General features: G+C 42.4%; 1 long non-coding RNA gene across 1 annotated transcript; it reads left to right on the top strand.

Annotated features, from left to right (window-relative positions):
- Positions 1–2,432: 2,432 nt before the first annotated feature.
- On the top strand, positions 2,433–6,287 carry LOC107209987. Its single transcript, XR_001523783.3, has 2 exons — positions 2,433–2,791; positions 6,126–6,287. It is a non-coding gene; the product is annotated as an uncharacterized LOC107209987 (long non-coding RNA).
- Positions 6,288–22,489: the final 16,202 nt, after the last annotated feature.

The raw sequence follows: 22,489 nt of genomic DNA, 5'->3' as shown, positions 1-22,489 counted from the left end.
CAAGCCAGTGGGAAGATCTGCCTGACCCCCAGGGCACTGCTGGGGACTGGAGCCAGCTCAGGCATCTCCTCCCCAGAGCTGCACATCACCTTACAGCCATACCCTTTGAGAGGCAGTGTGGATATAACACAGCATACATGGATCAAAGGCACCTGTGACCTGTGGCAGCACAGGGCAGGGCATGGCCACACTGGCTGGGCTCCCAAGAACGACACTGCCCAGCAGCCCCAGCCTTCACACTGTGGTTTTGGCTCATGTTTGAGTTTTCAAATACAATATTCATGCAGTATTTCAAATCCTAAACACCAATCACTTCTGACACTGCTTGTTTTTAAAACCTCATTTGATATTTGTATGTGCAATGTATTTTCCCTGGTGGTTGTACTGAGAAATTGTGGTAGATTTAAATTTTTTCAACCCAATTATTCTCCTGAATGTTTTCTGCTAGCTGAAATTAGTATAGGGGAAAAAAAACAACCTAACAATAACAAATTTAAATTTGACGACTGGGGTCAGAAAACATCTTCCCACATGGCAGGGTGGTCCCATCCTTGTGCTGAGGAGCTCACAACTGCCCACTCACAGCAGGTATCTCAGCCCAGCCAGTTTTCTTCAGTTGTGATCTAACACAGCTATTGCACCACACGTGAAAACAGGATACTCAGTTCACTGAAGAAGCTGATGTGTAACTTTTTTAACAGCACTGCTGGAAATGTTTCCACCTCCACAACTTTTCTGTGTATATCAACGCTTCCTGCCCAAAGCAGGGAGGTCAAGGCTGTTTTCTGAATGTCTCTGATGACAGACAAGGCAGGCAGAAATGCACAACCTCGGATTTTGGTGCAGATTCCAGAGAGACCTCAGGAGGACTGGACCTTGGGCAAAGAACAGCCTCTGATCCCAGCAGTATCCCTAGGAAGCACAGCTGGCTTCAGCTGTCACCGGGCCGCTGGGACAGGCTGCAGGCCACTACAGAGCTGAGCAGAGTTGAGCCAAAACTGATGAAAGCTAACCCATACTACTTTGTCAGAAAGCAGCATGGAAATACTCATGTGCTCCCATAAACCACTGGGCCCCTCTGTGGGAGGGAACAGACACTGAGGAGTGGGAACATAATCCTGACAACAAGGAGATGCCACCTGGGTTTGCCTCCATCCTACCAAGCTGTAGCTCACCAGGTCCAGAGGTCATTTTTGGAGGCACTGGCTGTCTTGGGGCTGCCCATAGCAAACCCCCACATCCTGCCAAGCCCCTGTGGTGGCACAGCCCTCCTGCTGGCCCCCACTCGACCACCCCCGCGTCTCCAAGCTCTCCCCGTTTGCTAACATTCCCATTAGCTGGTAATGACTGCCATTTAGAAAACATATTTCCTCCCACATGGTTCCAGAGGGGTTTGCAAACTGAGCGACAAGAGCTCAGCGGGGACTGCTCTGCTCTCTGGGGCGAAGCATCGCGGCGGCTCCAGGGTGCTCTGCAGCCCAGGAGAAGTCCCACGCACCAGCACTGCTGAGGGACGCGGCTGCCAGCGAGGGGCTTGGCACCGGGGACAGATTCCTGTGAGCAGAGCACCCCTTCAGGGGAAGCCGGCCCCAAGTGGAGCAGAAAGGCTCAGGCAATAGTGGCTGCTGGTGTCCCAGGCAGAGCTGCATCCCAGTGGGGTCGGTGCCCCGCTGCCCAGGGACCACCTGCGCCGTGGGGATTCGCAGTGTCGCCTGTCCCAACCTGTCACGGGGCAGAGAAACCTGGCGAGACAATAACCTGACAAAATTCGGCTACTTCCCTAATTTTCTAAATGGCCAGCCATTAAGTGTTTATTTCAAATTCCTTGCCACGGAGTCATTACGCATTCAGGTGGAGAGGAAAGTGAGCTCCACGGGGGGCTGACAGTAATTCTGCATTAGTTAAGCATTAGATGACAGACGTACAAAGCAAAGCCATTACTCCTGTCAGCCGCTCTGTCCCAACTCCTGCCCCCATTGTGGAGCTCCTCCAACCAACAGCTCCGGAGCACCACATAAATGAAGGAATGAAAGCCTGGCAAGAGGGGGGAGAGGGGAGGGGCCAGTCAGAATTAGAGGTGAATGAAAGTGGGGGGAAGGATTTTGTTTAGAACACAGTTTGGCAAAGTGTTACCATTGCATTTATTTATTTCGGTGCTTTTCTGTCGAACCAATGTCATGGATACAAACCTTTCCTAATGCACACTGACCATTTAGAGCAGGCACGCTAGAAGCAATGCTTACATAGACTTCAGATTGCTAAATATTAAACAAATTTGAATGTATTTGAAATTCATCCCATTAGTAATGATACTGTAAAACCACAAGAAGTCCCTGGAAAATTTGGCCTCCAAGTAGTTTTGACTAAATCACTTACTACATACAAATCAGTAAGTACTATTAATAGCAAAAGAAATACACGAAGAGCTCACAGAGTACAGCCAGGATCCAGAATTGTATAAGACATCAAAGTATGCTTTTCTTCAGAGTAAGCTTTAAAAAACAATAAATATATAGAAAATCGATGCAAATTACAATTTCCTACGATTATTGTTATTGGATATATCAATATTGGATAATCAAGGATACATGAAGAAAATAATTAATTCTTCGCAGCATTTCTTTAGCCCTCCATGATCAGCCTGTTTGAGCCCTCACAAGCCTCAGGACTGTCACCAGGACCCTGCAGCTCAGAAATATCCTCAGAACTTTAAGGAAGAATTTCCAATGTGGCAGAAAATCAAAGTGGTGTCTTGGACAAGTCCTTGCCTGAAAGGCAAAGCAAGGCTCAGGTAAGTCCTTCTAATTGCATTCTATTTAATGCAGAATTATGTCCAGGAACCTAAATAGCACATTATAAGGTATTTAAAGACATAATAAGGCAAAAAATCCCACCCTCTCCCCCAAGCCTCCATTCTTGCTGTTTACCAGATCATGTCCATGTGATGTCCATGCTAAAAGCTTTTGCACAAGCAAATTCAAAGGCACTGTGTGAACAGGACCCACATTCCCTGTGTGTCAGTTTGTGTAAGGACCCCCATAAGTACAGAAAATAAGGTTCAGAAAGAATTAGAATGTACCACACTCTATGATTCTGGTGAGACTCAGCTGAATACTTACATTCAAGTAACTGAACAAGATCTGCTGAACTTTCAGTGCAATTAAATCCTCCTTGTACCTCCTGGTGCTATTTTTGCCCCAAATACTGTCACTGCTGCACAGCTTCACTCCTCTCACTCTCTCTGTGGACAGTGTGAGCAGTGAGGATGTTTCCCTTCTAAAGTACCTCAGAACAGCTTTTGTCTGCTTTTACTTTCCTCCATAAATGGGCCATACAACAAGAGGAAAAGGACGATGGCTGACACAGTGGCACCTGGATGGCTCTGTGCACCTGAGTCCCCCAACAGCACCAAGCTGCCTGCAAGGCTGCTTTAGGGGTTCTCTGCCCCAGGTCCAGCAGCTCAAGCCATAACAAACCCTTTCTGTGAACTAAGCTCATAGCAGAAGAGAAAAGAGCAGCGAATTTTGAGAACCAGAAACCTCCTATAGTATCTCTTCAGTTTTATGTTTAAAATCTAATTCAGAGACAAAAGACCCTTTAGCCTAGCCCATGCCCTTAGGGTCTATGGAAATGCACAGAACAAACCTCATACCCACCAGACTTTCTAATAGTCCTGTAGGGCTTCTTGCCCAACACTCAAAGCCTGTTTTACTTTCCCTCTCTCCTCCCACCTTTAACTACTTTGACATCACCCACCTTTTAATGACTGACTTCAATATTTTATTGCCCTATACCACTTTCTGTTAAACCACCCTTTATAATTTCCCTTCTGCCCATTAGACGCTCCCCCTTAATAAATTATTAAAGCAGGTATTTAGATCACAGAAGCAAAGGAATTAGATTACATTGATCCACAGCAATTTGCTCTCAAAAAATTTCTTCATGAAACAACATCCATGCCATTCATTCACATCGAACCTCAATATTGAAATCTCACCTCCAATATTTCCATCAACCTGGGAGTCAGAGTGGGCATGGGAAAGGGGCACGCTGTGTGGTGGGGATACGGCCACATCCCACTGGGCAGGTGCTCTGCAGTATGAAAGAAGGGCCCCACAGAGAGAGTTCTCAAACTTGAGAAGGGGTATTCCCTCTTTTTGGCATCCCATTTCTCTTTGGAAGTATTTTTCTTAATGAAGAGACCAGATGGAATTTTAATTATTTTCAAGACTTCCCTGAAATACCAATGTCTCCACACAGCCCTGTGTGCTGGCTTGTGGTACCTTCCTAGCAACAGTGCACTGTCACAGGCCCATGTGACAACAGCATAACCATGACCCACAGCACTGCAGTGGGGACAGGCAGATTGGAAGGGGCTCACAAATGCAAATGCACTGGGAAGAGATTATAAGGGAATTTCTATCCACCTTTATTCATGGACAAATGTGCCTTCCAAGCCTCGTCATTCACCAAAACATTCCAGGTGTCTGCATCAATTTTTTGACACAGCAATTTATTTTCAAACAGAAACCAGCAAAACAGACAGTGAAATGTCACCTGCGAGATACCACAAATAATCAGTACCAAAACCAGCCTCTGCCTCCAGGGAGCTTGTAGTTCTGTCACTGAGGGGCTGAGGTACCCCATCCCACAGGGAAAGGCTGGGACTGGCAGGCAGGTTAGGATGACTTCCAGAGCCCCCTGTCTCTTTCTGAATGGGATGGGGCCTCAGGTATGCTGAGGAGCCCAGCTGTGCCCAGTGCCCATCTCTGAGAGAGGCCCTGCCCTGGTGGCTAATTGCAGATGACACACTACGTGGGCAAAACCCACTTAGCTTCAACAACTTGACTCTGTGGGGAAATTCATCTCCATCCAGCTCGGTGTATTCAAAGCAGAATAGCTATTTCTGACCAACCAAATCCATTATCAACCTTATTCCAGGCTCTAAAATTAGCCCAGCCTGAAAGTACAGATGAAGACTAACATTAATCAGGTAATTCAGTTTGTGCCTGAGCATGGGAGGTGACTTTGCACACCAGTGTGACGAAGGATTATTTTCCACAGTGATAAACTATTCCACTTTTGAGGGGTTGCATTTTTCCAGGGCAGACAGGCCCAGGACATTGGGATGTGCCACTCTGCCCAGGCCAGCACATGGAACATGAGCAGCACAGGAGGTCCTGCCTTCATGGGAAAGCTCCAGGACCTTTGCTAAGGGGCTGCTGATGTGTTAATGTCCCCAGCAGCCCTGGTGCACCCCTGAGCCAGGTGACCTCCTTGACACAGCCATGCTCCACCCTGTGGAGAAAGGAGCAAGTATGCTTCTCTAAATACTTCTCAGTTCTCCAATAAAATAATAAAGGGGATCAATTTAATTCCAAAAATCACCAAGAATAATTGGAGAGGTGTACAAAATAGCAGCAGCCAGGGCACCTTGCTCTGCTGCACAGAGCTTAGCACTGTGTGGCTGGCTGGCCTGCACAGCACTTGTCCTGCAGAGAACAATTATACTAATTTTGTTATCTTCCCACATCAAAAAAATGAAATTAAACTCTTTCCTTCAGAGTCCTATTTGAGGCTTGTGAGCAAGGAGTTTTCAAACCTGCTTTGCCACTGTGGGAAGACAGGAAAGAAACCAGTGTGCCAAGAGGGTGTTTCCTCATTCAGGGAATTTTGGAGAAAAACAGCTTTTTAAGTGCTGTTGCATTTATGAAATCTTTCAACAGCATATTGAGGAAACTCTTAATAAATGAGCCAGTCTGCATTTGCTACATGTTATCATAGCAAATCAAAGCAACACATCATTTTTTGCATGATCTGTATCTTTTAGGTAGGCACAGCGCTTCCTGCACAGGAGGTGGAGTGCTCCAGGTCATCTGCCTGTCATTCCCACTGCCCCCTAAACACTGAAGTCATCCCTCTGGGACAGGCTGGAGTAGTGGGCAGAGCCAGGAGAGTTTGTTTCTAATTTTGGGGCAGTTTTGTTTCCTTGTTTTTAAAGCTCAGAGGTAGCTTACAAAGAGTATCCATATCTCACCCAAATCTAATTCAATGTTTAAATAGAAATTTCTATCTTTTAAACCAAGCTTTTAATTTTGTTACATGTTCTAATATAAATGCTCCAGGTAACAAGTCGAACAAAGAAACTGCAACCCAGAAACAACTTTCTGCCCCTCTGCTTTCAAGTTCATCTCCACAAGCTCTCAGTTGCAGAACAGTTGGAGCACAGATGCAGAAACAGAAGACCACCTTTGATTTTCCCCAAATAAAACAACTTTAAATCAAAATTCCAGTTTAATCAAGTTGGTGATTTCCTCAGCCTCGTGGCTGAGCCTCGCTGCGCCTCCTGTTTGGAAGCGCGGGCCGAGCTGGCAGTGCAGCCGCACAAAGCCGCTCGCAGTGCCCGGCCCCGGGCTGCAGCTCCCGCCCATCGCCCCCCGACACACAGCCCCAGCTGTTCTCATTGATGCTTCCAGGATCCGGGAAAGGACTGTGCGGGATAGCCCTCAGCCTGGGGAAGGAAGTCCTCTGTTATGCAGCTCTATTTTTCCTTTCTGTTCTTTCTGTAATCATCAGCCAGAGCAGGCTCCATAGGGAACGGTTAAAAATACCATAGGATACGGTACTGGTACAGATGGATAGCAGGGAAACAATACAGCCTTTCCATCATGTTTTACTGGCATAAGCATCCCAACCTATATGAGAACCATTCCAACCGAGCCAAACAATGCTCAGACGCATAATTTTAATTCCTTTTCTTGCTCTTCCCCCGCTCCTTTCTTTTCTGATGGCTCGCAGAGGCCAAATGTGTCCTGCGGCGCCAGGATCCCGCTGACCGCTCCCCCGCCCCCTGGCCGGGCTCTTGCTGAGCCTGTCTTGCCCGTGCTCCCTGCGGCCCTGGCACCCCGCATGGCCCGGGCCCCCTGCGAGCATTCCAGCCGGGAAAAGCCTGGTCTCCCTGGGAGCGTTCCAGCCGGGAAAGGCCTAGTCTCCCTGCGAACATTCCAGCTGGGAAAGGCCGGGGCTCCCTGCGAGCATTCCAGCCGGGAAAGGCCCGGACCGCGGCGCGGTTCCACCGGGAAAGGCCGGGGCTCCCTGCGAGCATTCCAGCCGGGAAAGGCCCGGACCGCGGCGCGGTTCCACCGGGAAAGGCCCGGGCCGCGGTTGCAGCCCGGGCCGGGGCCCCCGCCCTCCGCTGCCCGGTGTGCCGCTGCCCCCTGGCGGGCACGGGCGGCAGCGGCGGAGCGCGACGCGGGGCCCTGGGCAGGGACCCTGCGGACACCGGCACCGCCCTGGGATGGAGGCTCGGGGAGCGCCGTTCTCCTCTCCGTCCTGCTGCAGGGGCACTTCCCCCTCCCCGGGGCGGCACCCGCGGGCTCTGCAGAGCCAGCACGCCCCGCGGGCACCGGCATTCTCTGGGTTTCCTGTAGATTTTGTCTTTACCTGCAACTGCGCGCCTTCGGGCTCTGCCAAAGCCCTGAAACCGAGCGGGGCCCACCGAGCGCTGCTCCCGCCTGGCAACGCCTATCAAAAACTTTCCAAACAGCCCTGCAGCTTCCCGCTTGTCCTAATGACCCACTAGCATCTTCCACTCGTTTTAAATTTCCCAACTTTCCTAACCCTCGCGGCCCTTTCCCACAAAGCTGGAGAGCTGATACTGGGGGCCCCGATAGGGCGCCAGAGGAGGCAGAGCGCACAGGTATATTCGTGTATATTCGTGTGCGAGCAACTCAAAAAGTGGCGGAGCACTTTATGTCAAGAACGGTTTTCCCTTTCCCTCTCCCCCTACGTCACTGTTTGAGGACTCCAGGCATATGGCATCCCTTTGAAGGAAAGACTCGGCGCTGCAGAAAATAAAGCACTGAAGGAACCGTTCAGCGAGCTCAGGAGACGTGCGACAACCCCAGCTGGGCAGGCGGGAGCCACTGGTGACCCCTCCGGCTCTTGCCGGGGCCCTGAGCCCAGCTCCGTTAGATTATCCGATTACATACTCTGCCCATTCAGCCAGGTGACGTCTCAAAAGAACTTAACCCCTTGGAGTTAAAAACTGTGGAAAAAGCATCAGAGAAACATTTCCTTATCAACAGTGGTTTCGGCAAGACCTAACAAGGACAAGAAGAAATTAAAAAAAAAAAACAGTAAAAAGAGTAGTCCCTGATTTAATAGATCCAGCCCTGGAACTTGAGGCACATTGTTTCATTGTCAGGAAGGGTAAAAAACTTCCCAGTTATTTTTCTCTTCTCTGCCAAGGTACCATGTGACACTCTTATCACATCCAAACAACTTTTTTTCCTCCACTTTCCTTTCCTTTTTTTTTTTTTCTTTTCTTTTTTTTTTTTTTTTTTTTTTAATTGAGGAAAATCAATCTCTTAACACTTTAACAGCATGAGGCTAGTTTTCTCAGCCATAACTGATTTCTGTGGTCTCTAGTAGAATACTGGTGTATCTCCAAATCCTCCCTAAAATATGGACTCAAACCAGGCAATTCCAGTATTTTTCCTCTGAAAACAGCACTCATAAAAGTGTTCTCCCTTCTGCTAATGGAATGATTTCACTTATGTGTTTCAGTGTAGGACAGCACTCCTACAGCTGCAAAGCACCATCTCCCAGCTGAACCACAACTTGCTTCCTTTGTGCCTGGATGTGCAAGAGCCAGCTCTGGCCTGTGCCTGTGCTCGCTGTCTGAGTTCATTTAGCCAACCAAGTCACCCAGAAACAAAATCTTGGTTATTTACTACCTTGCTGCTTTGCTGTTTGAAACTTCTGCCACAAAAGGGTTCCCATCACTTAGAAGAGCTCTATCAATGGCACAGTGGCTTCACAAGCCAGCTCAGCCTGCCCACAGCCTGTCTCTGCCTCCAGCCGTTCCACACAGTTGTCAATAGCTGGAATTTCAGAAAGATTTAGCCCAAGAGCCTAAACACTTACAGAGAAGGATGAAGAGGCCTGAAACCTCTCTGCTTTCATGAGAAACAAGTACACCTCCTGTTGCAATTTCAGAGTAGCTCACAAGAGGCAGCAGATACATTTCCAAGAAGTTTCTGCTTCCATTCGTGCCATCTGTGATATATCTTACTTCAGTACAGCTCATTAGTTTACACAAATTTCACAGTCCAGCACTCTTCCCTCCAAAAGTCAGAGAGAAGGACCCAAGTAGACATCACTAAAATGTTCCACAGCTGGTTTGCACTGAAATGTGTAGGAAATTGCTACTAAATAAAGCAAAGCCATACAGTAAAGCAATACTGACTCTACATAAAGCAATACAGTGATGCTTCTGTTTGCTTTTCATACCCTAGGAAGCCTCATGAAGCTTTACAGATGCAGAACAAAGTAATCAGGTGTTAGAAAGTGTCCAAGTTGAAGGTGTTTCCAATACCCATGTAAAGTATAGCACATGCTCTGATTACAAGATTAGATATTTAAATAATGATTCACAACTTCTTTAATTGAGTGACTGTCTATTTGATAAGGAACAATGCATCATTTCATTTATCACCAAGCTTGGGGTTTTTTACAGCAGGGAGTATAACTAGAGGAGTGCCTTCTGTTATCACCCAGCATTTACCACACACTGGACACAGCGTCCTGCTTCCCCTAACTTTTCTTTGTCTCTTGTCACTGAAGACAAAACAGTCAGAGAGTGTGGGATATCCACTGACAGCACACCAACCTGTATACTCAAAATAAAGAAATCCTTACACAAACAGGATCCAGTTACAGACACTACTTTGTTTGCCCAAAGTTACATGGAAATACTGTGATAGGCAAGAACTCCAGGAAGAACATAATGATTTTTGTGGTATCTCAGCTCTCAGCCTTATCACAGCCTTAGAAAATTACAGTGTCACGCTGACTTTTATCTATGAGGAGCCTTCCAATTTCGGCAACACTCTCTGCTGTTATTACATAAGACAGCTTTGATTTTAGAACACCCCAGATATATTGAGACAAACATCCTGCACAAATAAGTAAACAATAGTCACACATGACAGAGGACAACTGTAACTAGGGAATATGGGAACATCATCATTCACACCTGGGATGGGACTGAACTGGGAACTCAGTTTATCATCTTCTAGACACTTGATACTGCAGCTTTAGTGTTGTTAATGTAGCCCTGGTACATAAACCAGCACTGAACATACATTAAATCATCAGAACTCCACAGTTTTCAGTTACTGACTTAGACTTGAGTCTAAGATCTATGCAGGAAATCAGGAATTATAATTACGGATGCCAGAATTTGCCAGGGAACATTTCTGAACAATTAGTTCTCACTGAAGGGATATTAAGAAGCTGCTAAGAAATCAAAGTAGCTTAAGTACTGTCAAGCCAACACTGTACATAATTTCATTCATAACAGACTTGAGAATGGAATTTTTCTTCCCTCTACACGTTCCACTTACCTCCCCAACAGTGTTACACCCCATTAAACACTATAAAAGGATTATAAGGAAAAAGTACCAAAGAGGAAAATACCCAATAAAATGTGTACTTTACAAACATCAGTAGGAAGTTTACAACACACAAATGAGCCTAAAAAAAGGATAAGAGCCTTAGGCTCACACCATTTATTCAGCCCACAAACCAAGAAAAACCAAGCACACGTGAAAATTTCTAAACACAAGAGTAAACAGCATCCTGCCTGGTACCCACAGAACACTCTCATCTTTAGTAGAACTCATTAAAACAAAAAAGCAAACTAAAAACACAATAAAGAACTTATGTCCAACCCTATGCAGCACAGGTAACTACAAAAAAACCCACAGTTTGAAAAAGACTGCAGAATTAGGTAATGCTTAAATAATAGTATCTAAAGGCATTAAAATAATTAAACATCAAACTTCCATCATCATGCATTCGGATAGTGCAAGGTGATGGAAGCTTGATGATTAATTATTTTAATCATCAGTGCACCCACACTAAAGCATAGCCTTCATCACTCAGCAATTAACACGCCAATCACTATTTGTATTTTTCAGCACATCTGTTGGAAAGACTGTTTAGACAGTAAAGACAGTTTGCTGCTGCCCTACTACAATCTCCCTACTCATGCTCTGCAGCTGGAAAACATGAGAAATCACCTTCATAAACCAATCTTTCTCAATCCCATGGCTCATGTGAGTGTCTGAGGGGGATTGAGCTGACAGGTTTTCCCACAGCCCACCCAGGATTCATATTGTGCCTGGGCACCACAAGGTACAGAAACAGCTAAACCAACTGTGCTGAGGTTTTACATGCAGCTTTGAAAACAAGCACAAGCAAAACTGCATTAACTGAAGCTTTCTTTTGCAGCTTGCAGATGACTTCAGACAAATATATCATGAAGAAGTTCTTACCTGCAGCAGGGGCCTTCTCCTGACAATGCTGCAGCAGGCAGCCTTCAAGGTGGAGTGGGAGAGCTTCCCACCCCTGGCACAATGCTCACCTGCCTGTCACTAGCTGCCAGCTGCTGAAGCAACAGGATAAAAGAAAAGACAGGCAAAAGGAGCAGTGCACTTTCCTCCCCTGTCTGCAGTGGGTAGAGAGCATGCCACCTGCATTTTGTCCATGGAAATAAAAGGGAAAGCGAGGGCACTGGTTCCTCCCTCTTGGTTGGATTGCAGCAGCTACAAGGCTCTCTGTGTCACTTTGATCTGCTCCAGCAGGAAAACTGCTTCAGATGCCTCTTTGCCCTCCACGATTTGTGCTCAATTCCCAGGGTCCCAGTGAAGGGCTAGCAGTGACAGCTGTTTTCCTCCTTGGCAGCTCTGACTGTAAAGGTGCTGCAGAACCAGTAGCTGGGGAAATGGGCAGCCTCCCACTCCTTTGACTCCTTGTCCTGCCTCTGTCATGTTAGGTGCATGGCACCAGGGCAAGCATCGGGCTGAGATGCATCCAGGGTGATGGTACATTGCAGAAAAGTTCTATGTCCCAAAATACACATTTTAAATGAGGAAATCAGTTTTTTCTGCCTTGGTTACTCAAATTTTACCAGGCCTCTGCAGAGGGACTACAGTTCAACAACATTTTCATTTACTCCAAGTACAATATTTGAGTTCAAAAGCAGGTCAGAATAGCACTGGTGTTTGAAAAATATTTTAAATACAAGTTTTCTGTCAGAAAAATAAATCCAGCTAAAGATATAAGAGGCCAAGCTGAGAAATACAGTGCCTCTAAAACATATCACCACATGAGACCTGAGGAACTGGAAATCAACAGCAGCCCTTGTGATATGAAGAGCAGTCAATAATTCAAGCACTCTGGGCAATATGTCAGCCTTAACTATAGATGAAAGTTATTGCTCCTTTTTCTACCTGATCATTGGAGCAGGGTTCTGGTTAAAATCTCATCTGATATGTTTTCTTTTTGGTAAAACGCGATGTAGGTCTCAAGTGATTCCTGCCCGGAAAACAAACAGCGGATTGATCAAAGGATGTGTTGAGAGCCATTTTCTGCTCTCAGCAAGCCCTCCTGTGGGCCCTGATGCTGGTCAAACTTAGGGTTTATTCCCATCCTCAGGTGTAACACAAAGACAGACAATGGAGAAAGTTTTTCTCCACCCTGGCCTCAGCCGGGCGGCTGTTTCACCAGCCCCACACTCCACACACAGCCAGCAGCTCTGAGGGGAGCAGAGACACCTCAAGAAGCTCACAGGTGACTCAAGAATGAGCAGCAGAAGCAGCCAAGTGAGAATTTGACCTCTCCCCTTCGCTTTCCACAAGCAGGATGTGGAGGTTTGTGCTGGAGCCCTCACACTCCTGGGCAGAGGAGATGCTCCGGTGCTGGACAGTGCTGTGCGTCCACCGCCCTCACACCACGCCTCAGCCACTGGGGCACTCCGTCCCTAAGGGAAGCACTGCCAGCTCTTCCAAAATGCACTCGGACTTAGGAACAGCCTAAGTTCAGTTTACCTTTTCTTTGTACTCATCTGTACAGTGCTTCATACTTTCTTCTTCCACACTTCCCAGCACTGTGAATGGTTAAGGCCTGCTGTCCTTTTAAACCAATTTTAAAAGAGAACACCTCACCCAAACACCTAATTGAAGGAGAAACAAGCATTTTATTCGCCTAATAGTGCTTAAGACCACTTGTGAGAATCTGAAAATAGAAGGTCAATGAAAGAAGTACATATGCTGCTCAGAAGTTCTCTCAGAAAAATAAATTACAATTCACATTAGATGACAACATTCTTCAAGGCTTGGGTTTGTTTGTTTGGCTTGGTTGGTTGATGTGGGTTTTTTTCCTGTATTTAAATGACTGAAGCTTCAAACATGATTTCCTTTGTGTGCAGACTTGCTGAATTTAGTTTTACGCTAATTTCATGTCAAAACACTTACTAGCTTTAATCTAATTCATTTGAAAAGCAAGCATCCACAGAAGTGCTCCACTTGTGTCCAAATGCAGGTACAAACTGGTTTTGTGTTTTTTAGCTCCCATAAATTTCCTGTTCATATATGAAATCAGAGGCCTAAGCTGACTCCTAAAATGGCAACATATTATTCCTTTTCCCTTTTATACGCTTCATTTCCATTCTTCACAATGCAGATATGTACATCTTTCACTCTGTTTCCTTGGGATACTTGGTTTGAGCATCTTCCTCAGGACAGAGAGGGATTAGTGTTTACCAAGGTGCCACTCAGAGCTAGAGGCCACTGCAGGGCCAGCAGAGCCCGATCAATCAATCTCTGTGTGCCAGAGCAGCATCTCAGCTTCCCACTCCCTGCCTTTGGAAAGAGAAATTCTACACCATGACAGCTAGCTCTTTAGCAAAGTTCACCTCAAACCCTCAACCTCAAGTGTTAAAAAGGAAAAGCCCTTAAATGATACAAGTTATTACATTTAATCCCTTTGGGGGAAGTGGGGAATGATTTTGTGATTAAGGACCTACTGTGGGGCTCAAGAGAATTAGTTCAATTCCAGACTCTGAAACAAGCTTCCAGGTTCCCCTGGGAAAGCCTATGCAATCTCCTACCTCACATGGACACCAGCAGGGCAATTTGTAAGTGTGTGCAGCCCTCAGACATCGTAGTACCAACAGCTAAATAAATTCATAGTTAGGAGTTATCTGAGGTTCAATAATTTTGAGGACTAGTTACCTATTCAATGAGGGCACTACCATTACACTATCACTTACCACAAATCATTCTTAAAAATTGGTATTAGATTTTTGAAAAATAGTAAGCTACATTATTACTTACTCCTGGGCTGACACGTAGTTCCTAAGGGTTTAGTTAATGTATTAATGAAAATGATGAATGAATGAAAAAAGCTGCAAGATAAAAATAAATTGGCAGGTCTTACAGAAAGACACCACTTAGTTCTCAAGCACAGAACTATTTTCTATGGTTTGCACTGCAGATAAATTTTGTTCCATGAAGATTTATAGTTAGTATTGTTTCTTGTAAAAAAAAATAAATTTATTATCGAATAAATGAATTTAATAATGAAAACTCATCTGACAATGAGTTGTGATAGAGAAAATCCAGCAAGCACTATCAGAAAAACATAATACTGAAGCCACTGTGTAACCTTCTAGACAGTGAAGTGCTGCACTACACAATGCACCGTGATGCCATTAGACAGTCTGTCTTGCAGAAAGAACAAAACAATTTAATTACTCTGATATACTGACAAGAACACATACTAGTCGTGTTCTTTGCAATTCAGTACCAGTGGAAATTTTATCCTACTATTATGAAAAACAGCTGTCACACATCAGAAATATAAAGCAATAGCTACTTCACATTTTTAAAGACATGTCAATCATTTTAAAATTTCACTCATTTCTGCAAAGGTGCTGTGCCTATTATGGTTGCAGGTAATGCTGTATTTAGTGCATTATGAAAGTTATTTTCAGTAACTTGACATATATTTCACATGTTTCTAAACTATTTTCTGTATGAAAACAATTGTCTCTCTCAGAATTTGGAAAAATCCACATAAAATTTCAAGATCAGCATTGCTGGCATGTTTTTTTATATTCAATCTATAAGTGATATTTTAATCTTAATATTAAATATTTTGGCAGAGCATCTGCCATTTATTTTGCATGGATTAAGTCAAATATACTTGGTACAGACAGCAATTCACACCAACAATTCTTGGTCGGTGTCTTCACCTTCATCTCTCTAAGGTAAAATGCAGAAATGACTGAGGGACTTTCCATGAATTAAGAGAAATTCCATCCATCCTACCCAACATGCAGAGAAAGCCAGGTCTGATGAGACCTGCCCATTATGATTGATAAAGTTCAAACACAAGCTGAAACTGGTGGCAACTGTGTAAAACATGCAACTTTATTCTGTGACTGTTTACAACCTCTAATTTAAAATCACAAAGGTGCAGCAGTGACATTCATGAGCATCTGTTTGCCTTCTTAAATTTTTCATTTCTTGCAGGTGACAGAGGGTGTGATGGTGGTCACAGGACTTCCACTATTTTCAGTGCTGTCAGCAGCATCTTAGCTAAAGCTCCCCGTTGGTGCTGCACTGGTTTAACACGAATAGCTGTAACAAAATACAACAAATACTGTAAGACAGTTGTAGTTTCTGAATTTGGTCATCTTCCCCATATCTGCTTACATCTAAAAATCAACCCCCTTTTTTATCGGTGAAAGGTTAACTGCCACCTTAATGTTGCATTTTATTGTATTATCAAACCTAATGATCTGATATACACTTTTGTGTGTCCCATGTCCTTGTGGGGTCCCACTCTGACAGGGAATGAATCAAGCAGTTGCATAGATGCCCATAGCTGGATAGGAATGACAGAAGTCAGAGGGGCCACAAAAACACATAAAGTTTTATTAGTAAATTAAACACTTGGCAAGAAAAACTGGTTGTTTAGTCTCTTTTAGTATAAACACATGGTAGTGGATTTTTGAGTAAGGGGGAGGGAGGGAGTGAGGAAGGAACTATTTTCAACATAGAAACAGTACCTTTCAGGCTGACAGGAGTTGAAGAAGAATAGCTGCTGTTTTCATTATTTAAATGATAAGAAGTTCCCCAGCTAGAATAGATGTGCAGTTGTTAGCATCAGGTTCTAACCAGAAATGATTCACAGTTATTAAACCAAACAGCTACAGGGTTTTGTCACTCACCTGGTGGCAAAAGGTCAGGTGTCCCTCCAAGCTGTGGCCATTTTGCAGGTTGATGTCAAGAACATCCCAGAAGTCCCAACCTTTTATCAGGTGCTAAGAGAAGAAATAGAGGATTATCCTTTGCATCTGAGAGTCCTGTTTGGAAATAGGTTTTGTGGTTTATTGTCAACTGTTTCAAAACAAACATTAAAATCTACCTTTGTTTGTACAGGACACTCCTTTAACTGTGTAAAACCACCAGGCTTAAGAAATGCCTGAGAAGAGGTAACTGAAAGCAGATAGAACAATGAGCACTGCAGCCAAAGCAGTGGCACCACACCCCAACAGCTACAAACACCTTGGCCTCTCTCATTCAGAGCCCTGCTTTAAAGGATGTACAGGCACTGAGCTACCAGTCCCCTAGGTATTAACAACAGAGCACACTGACCTGCAGTGTTACTAATCATAGCATGAGCACACTACAAAGGCAAACTCTCTGATATTAATGTTAACTTGCACACAAGTTAAAACAAACTGACAAATGAAGTGCAATTGGTATGAAAAGTTAAAGCCGGATTTTATTTCATGACAAACAGATGTCATTCGAGGCTGGTTCTAAGCAAAGATTTAATCCATGACCATAATGTAGGTCACCAGTTTTGATAGAGTTTGTGCCTAGTATTCATCCAAGGAATCAGACTCAGCACATCAATAGCTGTCAAGAGTGTAGATGCAATTTCTTTTTGCATCAGCATTTAATAAAATAATCCAATTAAGCAGATGTCACAATATTTTTTGCTGACTTCCCCATAATTTTCAGTCATTAAAGCAGTATTTAATTTACAAAAAACATTATACTCTAATCCTATGCATCCAAGAATATTCATGTTTAAAACCTGAACCGCCCTCACCGTTTCTGCTGCCCTTCTGGTTTCCCATGAGCTTCAGTAACTCAAAAGAATTGCAACCAACTTGGTAACTAAAAAAGAAAGCTTTGTGGAATGGGAAAAGTTCACAACAGGGGAGGAAAAAAAGCCTTTCTAAAATAGCCAGGTGTTCACCTCAACCCATACCAACTTCAAACAGATGCAAGGACAGTAGCTGAATCTGATTTCAGACTAAGGACATAAAAGATGAGTTTTATGTTCTTACACTTTTATAACATTAGAACGAATTCATTTTTAGATAAAGAATAGTATACTCCCCTACGCTCCAATTCTTTCACATAAAATTTGCTCTGAAAATAGCATGGCTGAGTTCCACTCTTTCAACTATTATTTGATCACTGCCAAATATTTGCAAGTTCAGATTTTTCCACATCTCACCCATCTACTGCAACTACATTGCAGTTCATGTAGTATCTACTATGTTTTGTTCTACTTCTATGAATAAATGTACCATGGCAAGTGATCAAGTCAGTCACAGAAACAGAATGAATTACTTTGAAATATGAAACTGAAAGAGTGCTGGAAGAAGAGCCCCTGATAGCCTTTCACCCAAATCAAGGTTTAACCTTAGGAAAGAATGACTAGCCTAAGACAGCAATACTGCTTGGCAGCAGAGAAGGTGAAAGTGTGTTTAGGATGTGGATGGCAGTGCCTGTCCATGGCCTTACATCCTCATCCGATTGTGTCTTCATCTTCAGGTGAAGAATGAGTTTGTTCAATAAGTCTGAGTCTAAATAAATAGGAGTGGTGAGCAACTCTTCAAAAGAAATCAGGAGTACAAGTAGAAGCCTGTGGAATCTCTCTATCCTCTTATCATAACGGCATCCAGGAATTTTCTGTGGAGTAGTTCTACAGACAAAATGACACCAAGTCTGTAATTTACATATGTGGTTGGGTGGAGACTTTTTTGAGGTATTCTGCTGAATTTCAAACTTTTTAATTAAAATAAGTTTATAAACCATAATACTGAATCCTGTTAAATCAAGAGTGGCATTTTATTTTGATAGATATCACTAACTTAAATGCATTTCTGTGTACAGTGCTATTTTTACAACCATAACCTGTGAGAGAGCAATTCCCCATTTGGGACATGTATATATGTCCTTAAAACATGTCTAATTTTGTGAAGAATATCTGCACATACTGCAGGACAGACATGCCCATTAATAGACATGCCAGCACTTTATACACAAACTTTTGATCTCTAGTACCTGTCATTCATTTACAGATTATTTCTTGTGTATAAGTAAGCTTGTATCAGATTTAAAAGACGCTCAAAGTTGTATTTCAGAGGGGAAAAAAATTAATAACTTCAATTACCTATCTTCTGGTAGCTGCAGGGTCACTTACTGGGTTCAATTCCAACCAATCCAAGTGTTTTCCTGCTTGTGACAGAAATAAGTCTCATGTCCAGAGGCACACTGCACATCTCACAGATCTCATGCTAGGCAGTCACCTACCAGATAGGCTGTCTAGTGTGAAACCCTGGTACACTCAGCAAATCTGCTCCCAAGAGCTTTAACTATGAGAGCCAGTGCATCCTGCACAGGTACATTATGATGTACTACAGAGCAGAGAGAGATGGCTTCATCAAACTGGTGTTTTCATCGACTTTGCTCTTCTCCAGACAGATAGAAAAATACAGCTGTTAACTCTGTGCAATATAACAGAGTGAGATGTTTAAAGTCTTCAGTTCAGTATTGACACAGCCCTCCTGCAGCTGCACAGGTTAGTTTTAATTTATAACCAGTATATGAACTTTATTTGAGATATAAATGAAAAGCTGTAAATTCTCCTTCCCTGCGTCACATCATTGTTAGTTTTAACTTTAGATCATAAACAACATAAAGGTTCCAAATTCTACACAATGATTTTCACAAGCATCTACTCCCAAAAATAATAGGATTTGTACAAATTTTTTTCTTAATTTCAGAGTATTTTTAATGAAGAACAGGGCAGTTACTTTTGCTCCAGGAGAAACTGCATTTTTTTACAGTGTTCCTGATACATGAAAATATGTGAAATTTGTAAATTTACAATAAAAAGTTTTGAAACAAATAGAGCTTAAATACTTAAAAAGCATTTTTATTTATTTACATAGAATCAACACAAGAAACTGAAACTATAATTAGGCAATTGCTATATAACTTCCTATAACTTAATTTTTATATGTGGGTTTGTTAAGTGCATTTAAGGCATGTAAGCAGCAATCCAGGATAGACATTTAATCACTACATGTATTATGCATTATTAGAAATTAATTCAGCAAACTATTTCAAAGCTGTCTCGTTTTAACTAGGTCAAATTCTGTTACCCAGAAGTGCAATGAATCTGTGTTTAAAATTTAAATGGGTTGAAAGAAATTTAAGCTGCAGTTCTGAATGGAGAATATTTTAAGCGACATCCCTCAAACAACCTGAACTTTTTCTAGATAGAATAATGAAGTCTGATTACAGGGTTGTTCAAGAATACAAAACAGTCATTTAACTTCTTGGAGTGCAGGTGTGAGATCTGACTTATGTGAGGTATGTTATTTTCACCTCATGTTCAGGTTCTCCTAAGTGATTGCCTATAATTCTAGAATAACTCCTGAACTGAAAGTCTGTGTCACTGTTTCTCATTGCTGTGCTGTTGTCATCTTGTATGTACCAGAAGCCACAAGTACCAAGCCCAATGCTGAGCTGTGAGAAACCCACAGAACAACGTGTTCTTTGATCAAAAACACCTTCTACAAAAATGGGAAGTATCTGTGAGTATCTGTGAGAAGTATTTGTTACAGTAGGAAGCTGTAATATATATCAGAGGAAGATTTTTAGTTAATGATTCCTACTTGATCACATTTTAGTGCTAGAGTGAATAGCTATTAAAATTTCTATTTATAATCTGATTCTATCTCATCATCCTAGCATGCTGAGAAATATTCAGCTGAAAAGAATATTCTCTGTTATGAACTATTACAGTAACATTAATGTAATTTTGTTAGTAGCCTGTTTTTTTTCAGAAATACTGAAGATAGCACAAAAATTAAGACCAGCAATAGATATGTTCTGAGGATTGATGCTGAACATTAAGAATTTTACTGATAACTTGATTTTAGTCATTTAACCTGGAAGATTATACTTAGCAATGTGGAGAGAGGAAGGTCACAAATTCCATTTGTTTCACCAACAAAAATGCTTGTTAACACTGATCCTGAAATTATGAGTGGAATAGTAAATAGTCAAGGAAGAACTGATTTTTTATATATTGGAATACACCTACTTTTTTAAGCAGTTCTAAAAGTGTTTCATCTACATAATAAAGCCACATATTTGGTTTAAAACAACTGAAAACAAATTAATTTCTCAGTTTCACTATTTGCTTAAAAAAATTATAAGTCAATTTACAACCTGCTCCAATTATCCCACATGATTTTTGCATTTCAGACATATTAACCAACCCAGCTGAAGCAGGTGTAGTTTTCTATCTGCATTCCTGTGCCTAAACATTTCAGCAGATCACTAAACTGTAATAGTGGCAGAGAATTTCTAACTCTCATTTGAAGAGATTATGTACTGCTACACATGTGCAACACTCCATGAATCAAAATAAAGAATCTCTGGTGTAGTTCCAATCACATGACTATCAGAAGGAGGTATGTCAAATTCAGAAATCAGTGAGGAGGAAGGGAATTAAATATTGCAAAATATATTGCCTAGATGCAGAAATAAATTTTAAAATTAACTAGAAGTTTTAAGGTGATCCAGAAACATTAAATAGGCAGGATCTTCAAACATTATCTACACATTTGCAGGGTCATATTTCTGAACTGGGTTACACCTACCTACATAATTACCATCTCTGTAACAGAATTAGAAAAAAAAAAGCAAACAAATGAAAAAAACCCTTTAATAGAAACCTACTTTTCCTCCTTGCTGGTGGCAGCAATGACAGTCAGAAGGTGTCTCATTCTTTCTGCATCTGTTGGTAAAATTGCATATATAGTTTCTGTGTACAATCACCCCTGGTGTAGTCATCTGCAACCAACTGGAAAATCAATTAAGGAACAGCATAGACTGAAAAACTGTATTAGAACATCACCAAGTTTCACTACTTTACTGCTTAACAATACTGCTAAAAATTATAAAAACAGTTCCTTAAAGCAAGGGGTTCCCCTCCACACTTTTAATTTTCACTGAGGATATTTGTTAGATATGTAAAAAACGCATAAGAAATAATGGGTGGTTAAACTGGGCTGCAAACTTCTCAGAATCATTCTACTGAGAGAAGCCCATTTATCTATTCCAACCCACAAAGCGTTTCTTTTGTAGCATTCTCTCCTGAACTTTCTTCCATTTTGATGTTGGGACTCAAATATCATTCCAAGGGAAGGCAGTGTGTCTAGGAAAAGCCACCAGACTACAGCCAGACACTAAAGACTAACCAGGCACATTTTTCACCTGTATTACAAATACTTTCTTAAATAGGAATATTTTAATACCTTGTTGAACAAATACCCACAATAGACATACACCAATGTAGGAGACATCAGAAATGAGCTTGCTTGCCTATCTCCAACAGAAGATTTTTTGGGGATCTTCAAAATATACACACAGCAAACCACAGGCCAGAAGTACAAGCATATTTATACAGTTCTATTCAGGCAATATTTGCATAATGATTCTACATGACTACTTGGCTAAGCTACTATTATTATTAGATACTATTAAATATGATTATTTGCTTAAGATTCTCTCACCTTGATCTAAAGGTACAGTGCATTGTGGAAAGATTTCTACTAGAAAAGGTAAGAATATGAGTTGAGGTATATATTACCAGAAAATATTTTGAAAAGCTGGACTAATCCAAAGTGTTAAACAGATAAAATAAGCATATTTAAAATATTTTCATACTACATTTATTTTGTAAAGAATCCCATATCAATTAGAAGTGATGTACTATTTTTCCTTCACTACTCTTCATTAACAAACTCTAGGGAGATGTGAAAAGGTCAAATGTTGGAGAAGGATCACAACAGTCAAATTTCCTTCTTTAGGTTTGCCTAAATTACTGAATGCCTTATAACACACTTAGAGCAGCTCAGTCAGCTCCTCCTGACATTGCTTCAAAAAAACCTAAAGAAGTACACTGACATCACAACAGTTACAGCAAAAATTTGCAGCCACAGTGGGACATTTTAAGCCAAACTTTCTGCTTACACAAGATGCTTCTAAAGCTTTTGCTACATCCATTTTTCCCTTAAGTAAAGAGGTACTGAAAAGTGTACAGCAGCAAGTGCCTTCATTAAGCATCAGCAGCTAGAAGTGACTTTTGCATTAAGGGAATAGAAATTGAGCAGTAAAAGCAGCGCCTTTGCATTCCAGCTGGTCCTCAGAGACCAGAGGGACTGGATGTGACCAGCCTTGACTTCTGATTAGAATCAATTCAGCACTGTAGGGTTGGTCAGATTCAGTAAGAACTTCCATGATTACAGGTTCAT

Source organism: Parus major, chromosome 11, assembly GCF_001522545.3.
Source record: "Parus major isolate Abel chromosome 11, Parus_major1.1, whole genome shotgun sequence".
NCBI lineage: Eukaryota > Metazoa > Chordata > Aves > Passeriformes > Paridae > Parus > Parus major.
Note: the sequence above shows the minus strand (reverse complement) of the source record. Positions and strands in the feature narration are given on the sequence as shown.